A 7,483-nucleotide genomic window follows, 5' to 3' on the forward strand; every position below is an offset into this window, starting at 1 on the left:
CCCCCCCCCCCCCCTCTGTTTTTCACCAAAAAAGATTGAAAACCCCTGCCTCAAATAATCGGGATTTTTAGATACCCAGCACACCTCCCCCTTTATCTCACTCATGCCGGTTAACACAGCTTTTACTGTAGGTTTCCCTCACCAACCACGGTTTTGGGTATCCACGCTTAATAGTCTATAACCATTTTGGTTACCATGGTATACAGTTTTGAGTAACCAGAGTTTTCCGTGGCTGCACATCAACCCGCCACCTGCCATTTTTCCCATAAGCCTTTTGTCTTGGCAACCACAGGAACTTTCAGGAACACTAATCCCAATGGTTGGCAAGGGAAACCTGTAATTGTAAACAACTGAGTGAGTGGCAAAGCCTGCAAAATGTTAGTAACAATTTGAGAGGAACAAAGAATTCTCTCTCTTCTGCAGATTGTAATGATGTTACATGAAGTGCATTGTAATTGAAGTAATCTAGCCATTTTAAATCTTTTGATAATTGAGATGTCAGATTGGCAAAAGATTAGTTAGACATATTGGTGTTTGTAGCAGTGAAAGTTAATAACTAGTTTCGTGCTCTGAGAATAAAGCAAGTTAAATTTTGTGTGACCTGGGAATAGATTGACTTTATCTACCATCAGGTAGCAAAAATCGCATGCAAGTAATATTTATATTTTTTGTAACTTGTGCTCCTATGCAAAAAAAATCAGATGCAAGTGCTATTTCGGTATCTAACACCATATTTAATTGGAGTTTAATTGACTAGATGAAAAATTTAGTGCTAGTTTTTTTTTTTTCCTCACATTCATATTGTACTAAATTATTTTTAAAACGTGTTTTTTTAAAAGTGCATTATTTAGTGATTGGGGGAGCTGGGGTGTAGAGGTGTTCATTTTAAAGTCTTGGTGACACATTTTGATAATGTTGGTAAGTTGGTATTTTGCATACTTTTTAAATTTCATATATATATCACTAGGTAAAGTTTTGCTATTTTATATTTAATGCATTTACATTCAGTGGAGAAGTGGGTATAAAATCAAATTCATGCCCAGAATTTTCTGTTCCCTGGAAGATTTGGTTTTCTATGTAAATTCTGTTCACTCTTCCAATAAACAAAGAAGAGACAAAAAAAAAGTCTTTTTTTTATCTAAGGAAATGGACAGAGGGGAGCACAATTCCTACTTCTCGTTTTAAAGAATCAAGCAGAGAAGAAAACATGTTGAAGTTGTTTATTGATACTCTTAATTGGGCTGGGGCAGCAAAATGAGAGACTAGATTACAGGTGGCTACGTTACTCTTTGGAAGAGAGAACACTCAAGGTGCCCATTTAAATTTCAGCATAGTCACTGTCTTTTTTCTCCTCCCACTAATTAACTCTATCAAATGAAGAATGAGGGTAGAAGACTAGAAACTCAGTAATTCAAAGCCACCCGTTTGGTAGTACCACAGGGAAAAAATGTGTTGCAACTTTCACCTCACCTCCAAAGGAGGCCAAAAGAACCACTCCCTCCACTATTATGTAATTTTCAAATCTATGAAGGTAGAATCATTTTCAGCAGTGAACAAGGTAATGAACCCCACAGACCTAGTCTCATTCATTTCGAAGTGCTCTCATCCACTGTTTTGTGATGATCATTCGAGTCTCACCAGATCTGTGAAAGACCACTGAAGCAGAAATTAGCTGAGTTAAGCCCATTAGCACTATGGTGCACAATCTGGCCACCCACATATAGGTTTCCTTTTCCTAAAAAAACAAAATCCTGGTAAAAGTGAATGGAGAAAAATAATAGAGAACTTGTGTTTGCTAAATAGAATGAATAGAAATATTAAAAACCCTGCAGGGTTTTTACACATCACAGTTTACAGGGTACATTCAGTTTTTAAGGGTCCTAATGCACTGGGACTCTAGGATGAGGAAACCCCTCCCTGATCCCAGGGATGCAGTGCATCAAGGTTGTAAAAAAAAAAACTGTGCAGACCAGCTGCATGTTTTTTTTAAAGGTCTGGGGTGCAGTGAGCCCAAGAAGGGAAAAGCTTCCTGATTTGGGACTCAGGTCCACCTTCTGTCTGCCTCTGCGGATCAGTTGGCAACACAGGGTCCAGAAACTGATTCTGCTCCCAGCCTGACTGGGTAAGGGAGAGCTGTGTCCTGGACCCTTGGGTTGCCCCATGTTGGATCACAACACTCAGCTGAGTGTCGCACTGTCCTGGGCCAACCCCAACCTGCAACACATTCAGTTTTAAGACATGATGCAAAGAAGCCATGAATATGTTATGTGGAATAGCTGTGTGGCTCACTTACTGCATTATCAGGGCATCAATTGACATGAGCATTTGGCTGGGTTACTATTTAAAGTGTCATTAAGCAAGTAATCACATTGTGAATGTACCATGCGTCAGGCACCTCAGTTTTAAGATTTAACTAGGCAGAACTGCTTAAGTGACAAATTAGTCAAATTGATTTCAGACTCATTGTGAACCTTTTTCCCAGTAAAGAAACAAAGTTCTATGTGTAGTTATGGCAGATTGAGGTACAATGCTCTGATCAAAAATTGAAGTGGGGAAACTTGCTAAATTTCGAGAAATGCTCATCATAAAACAGCTGTCCAGAATTATAGAATATAGTTGATATTTGTGCCAACCTCTTGTGGAAGTACTAAAGGAAAGTAGGATTGAAAGGGACCACAAGATGTTATCTAGTCCAGCCCCATGCTCAACACAGCATCCTCTCTGAGTAAACCATAGCAGTCAAGTTTCTGTCTAACCTGCTCTTAAAAACACCCAGGGATGGAGCTTTCACAGCCTCTCTAGGTAGCTTCTCCCAATGCTTAATCACCTTCGTAGTGGGGAAGTTTTTCCTAATCTAGAACTTAAGTGGCCTCTGCTGAAGTTTGATATGCAGTTTGGTGTTGCAGGGTAGTAGGGCTCGGTGGAGAATATGTAAAGTCCAACTCCATTTGATTTTGGAGATACCTAAATAAGACACTAAGTGGATTTTAGGTGCCCATGTTCGAAAGAGCAGTAGAATTTCATTTTCTTCAAGCCACGGCATATAGTAGCTGCCAGCACTTCCATTTTGACTGTAAAGTTCACTAGGTGCCTACACTTACACTCCAACTAGCAGGATAGCAGGGCCATCATCCTTGCCTTTTCTGTAGCCTGATGGGGCACACTCTAATGAAGTGCAAGATGTAAGTTCAGGGAAAGTTTGCATCACTTACCGAATGAGGAAGATTTCCTAGCGACAGATGGTGCAGAAAAGGCTGAAGTAGTTTCTTTACCTCAGTCTTCACAGGAAAAGTCAGCTTCCAGACTACTGCATCTGGCAGCACAGTTTGGGGAGGAGGTGAGCAGCTGACAGTAGCAAAAAAACAGGTTAGGGACTATTGAGAAAAGCTGGACTTGCGCAAATCCATGGGGCTAGATACAATGCACTTAAGGGTGCTGAGGGAGTTGGCTGATGTGATTGCAGAGCTGCTGGCCTTTATCTTTGAAAAGTAATGGTGGTTGGGAGAGGTCTTGGAAAATTTAGGAAAGGGCAAATATAGTGTCCATCTTTAAGGAAGGGAAGAAGGGAGGATCCAGGGAACTGAAGACTGGTCAGTCTCACCTCAGTCCTTAGAAGGATCATGGAGCAGATCCTCAAAGCATCCCTTTCTAAACACTTGAAGGAGAAGGTAATTAGGACCAGTCAGCATGGATTTACCAAGGGCAAGTCATGATAGACCAACCTGATTGCCTCCTGTGACAAAATGACTGGCTCTGGATGTGGTGATGTGCCATGGATGTGATGTACTTTGACTTTAGCAAAGGCTTTTGGTATGATCTCCCAGAACGTTCCCTTAAGCAAGGTAAGGAAGTATAGGTTGAACTGTAAGACGGGTAGAAAACTAACTGGATTGTTGGGCTCAAAGGACAAGTCTACACACGCCAATTTTGAAGGCGCTTTAGCCCAGTTTAAGGCACAGTAAGACTACATGTCTACATGTGCATGCCCTTAACGAGCCTTAAAAAGGGTGATTTTAGGCTATCCTTGCCTAAATTTGATACCTACAAAAGCAGGTATTAAATTTAGGCACAAATAGCTAAAGTGCATTATTAATGCATGTGTAGACACATTAAGGCACATTAATGCTGTGTATGGACTGACTTGGCACTAACTTTCGTCCCACGTCAGTCTGTGCACACAGCATTAATGCATTTTAACACGTGCACATGTAGATGCAAGCCTAAATCACCGTAAGAGTAGTAATCGCCCAAAGAGTAGTAATCAATGGCTCAGGATCCGGTTGGGAGCTGGTGTCTAGTTGGGAGCCAATATCAAGTGGAGTCCCCCAGATGCAGGTCTTGGGGCAGGTTTTGTTCAGTATCTCCATCAACATCCTGGAAGATGGAATGGAGTGCACCCTCAGCAAGTTTTCAGATGACTCCAAGCTGGAGGAAGTAGTATATGCTTCAAAGTAGAAGATTCAGAGACATCTCAACCAATTGCAGGATTGGACCAAAAGAAATGTCATGAGGTTCAATAAAGACAAGTGCGAAGTCCTGAACTTAGAACAGTCCCATTCACTGGGATTTAACTGGCAAAGCAGCAACTCCACAGAAAAGGACCTGGAGTTTACAGTGGACCATAAGCTAAATATGAGTCAACAGTGTGCCCTCATTTTGAAGAAGGATAAAAGCATTAATAGGAACACTGCCAACAGAATGAGGGAAGTGATTATTCCCCTCTTCAGCACTGGTGAGGCCACATCTGGAGTACTGTGTCCAGTTTTGGGCCCCCCACTACAGAAAGGATGTGGACAAATTGGAGAGAGTCCAGCAGAGGGCAACAAAAATGGCTAGGGGGCTGAGCTAACTGGGTTTATTTGGTTTGGAGAAGACCAAACAGGGATTTAACAGCCTTCAACAACCTGGAGGGTGGTTCCAAAGAGGATGGACTGTTCTAAGTGGCAGCAGATGACAGAACAAGGAGCAGTGATCTCAAGCTGCAGCAAGGGAAGTGTACGTTCAATACAAGGTAAAGCACTGGTACAGTCTAACATAGAGGTGGTGGAATCTCCATCCTTAGAGGCTTTTAAGACCCAGGTAGACAAAGCCTTGGCTGTGATGTTATAGTTGGGGGTGGTCCTGCTCTGAGCAGGGATCTGACATAAATGACCTCCTGAGGTCCCTTCCAACCATAGTTTTCTTTGATTCTATGGACTTCTTAGTGTGAGGAGAAAGGTGAAGAACTTGGGTCTTCTACTTTGTAGGCAGGTATTCTGACTACTAGACAATTTTGGGAAGAAGTAGGCACCATCACTACTACCATCAGATGTCTCTGCTCTCAGGTACTATGAAATGCAAGTAACTGGAGGGGTTTAATTTTCAGCCTGAGTCAAGGACCTAAGCTTTTGTAGGGGAGGAAGGAGTTTAGACTCATGTTATATTGAGTAAGTCCTGTTGGCAACTTCTGGGCATCTCCCAGGCTTTCAAAAAGTGCTGTCCTCACTTCATTCCTCATATAGAGCAACTGTGCAACTAACCCTTGTCTATTGGATCACTTTCCCTGGTTGAAATGCCTATGCTTTAGGTGTTAGAATACCAAAATGTAGGTACCTTTTGATACTAAACCATATCTGGCCCTTAGTCCCTACAAAGCTTAGTCTCTGGTCTGTAAACTCTAGTTTATACATATCTTCCTGGACAAAAAAAGGGTGTGTTTTTCCAACCATGCTAACTTGGTGGTGCTTTAGCAAGGCTTTTGATATGCTGACCAGATTGACCATGCAAGGCCATATAGTCAACTTGTGGATCTCCGCTGGGAATTTGATGGTGTGGGTGTGGTGTGGTGTTAATTGCTGCTTCCCTGCTGCTAGATTTCCAAACCCCCAGAAAGCCAAATAGCGTGGCCCCATGCACTAACTTGTGCCAGTATGTATGTCAATTGATGGCTTGATCTGGCACGTGGGGTTGGGCTGGCACTTGGCTAGATTGTACCCATGGACCAACCCTATATAGGATCTGGCCTGCCGACTGGCCCCACACTGCTCATCTCCAGCTTGTGGGGCCAGAAGGTTGAAACTGTTAACTCATTGAATTAGCTTTAGAATCAAGGTTAGCTTACATCTTGACTTCAACAATCTACACTGTTTTGGGCACATTATTTCATATTTTAACATGCTAAGAGAACTTTTTTGTCCTGTTCTGCTAACATGAGTGAGGGTACAGCACTCTTGCCAATAAAGAAAGCCTGGAGTAAAGAGATTAGGCAAGAGGGTAAATCATGGTTCCTGTGAAGAGTTGGAACAAGAGTGGCTGAAGGCCTGTATGTGAGTTACAGCTATATGGCGGTTGTTTGCAGGAGAGTTTAGTCAGAAAGTTGTAGGTCTACACACATTTGAGTGATCTCTTGAAAAATTGCCTAGGATCAAAACACTGCAGTCAGGGTTGTCTTTAAGTGTAGACAGTCCTGCATGACTTGAAGCCTTTCTCCAAACTGCCTTTCTGTGTTGAGTACTGCAGAGTATATTCTTAGAGCTCTATACATGTCCATTTATTTCTTAAATATGTAAATGAACATGCAGATTAGATGGGAGAGTCTGCTTGCTGGAAAGGTGCCAGTGTACCTTTTAGTGCTGCAATGCTGTGCATCACTGGAGAAAAGCACCATGGATGATAAATGCAATGAAAGGTTTTGCAGGAGGAGAGTACAGCAACATTGGGATCGTATCATCTTGAGGGAAGATTTAAGAGGTGATGGAAGTATTCATCTAACGTAAGGGTTATAAAATTCAGCTTGTTTTTTTTTTTTTCCACTGGGGAAGAGCAGAATATAGTTTAATTCTCTATTAAGGCAGTTTTTAAATCTAGAGTAGCTTAATCTTGGCCTATACCCATGCACTGATTTTATACCAGTTTACACTAGTGTAGCTTTAATTTGTGGATCTTCATGTCTATTAGACGTGTGTCCATTAATTTACAGCCACAGGTTTAACTAACAACCAGTTGTAAACTGATTAGGAGTCTCCCCAACACATCCATATAAATTCTCTCAGTTTAACCAAATCAGTTTTAAGTTGAACCAGTTGGCAGGGGTGAAGCAGAGGGAAGGGGCTGGACTGGTGGACAGGATCTTAGGAACAAATCATTAGTCCTCCCTATTTGTAGGTAGGTGTTCCTGCTTTCCAGGTGAGAGGCAGAAAAGAGCATATATCACTTGTCTTTGGTTATAGATTCTTATCAGTCAGGCTTCGAAGAACTCTGATCAGACTACATAAATCTCTATAAAATTGAAGAAATGCTTGGACAAATGTAAGCACCCATCATAGAGAACAGTGAAACATTTCCAGTGCAATAACAGACTAAAAGGGAAACTGTTAAGTACTTTTTATCCTTTGTAGTACAGTTCTGAGATAATAGCAATTTTTTTGCTTCCCCTGTTCTTTCCTCTCCCTCCCCCCTGATTGAGCTAAAGGAAGGCAGGGGTAGCGGGGATGAATTGGGGGGG

General features: G+C 41.9%; 1 protein-coding gene across 1 annotated transcript in view; it reads left to right on the top strand.

Moving 5' to 3' along the window:
• XRN2 (5'-3' exoribonuclease 2) overlaps positions 1-7,483 on the top strand; it is a 102,167-nt gene that overhangs the window by 40,472 nt on the left and 54,212 nt on the right. The window lies entirely within an intron of this gene.

Source organism: Alligator sinensis, unplaced genomic scaffold (assembly GCF_000455745.1).
Source record: "Alligator sinensis unplaced genomic scaffold, ASM45574v1 scaffold140_1, whole genome shotgun sequence".
Lineage (NCBI taxonomy): Eukaryota > Metazoa > Chordata > Crocodylia > Alligatoridae > Alligator > Alligator sinensis.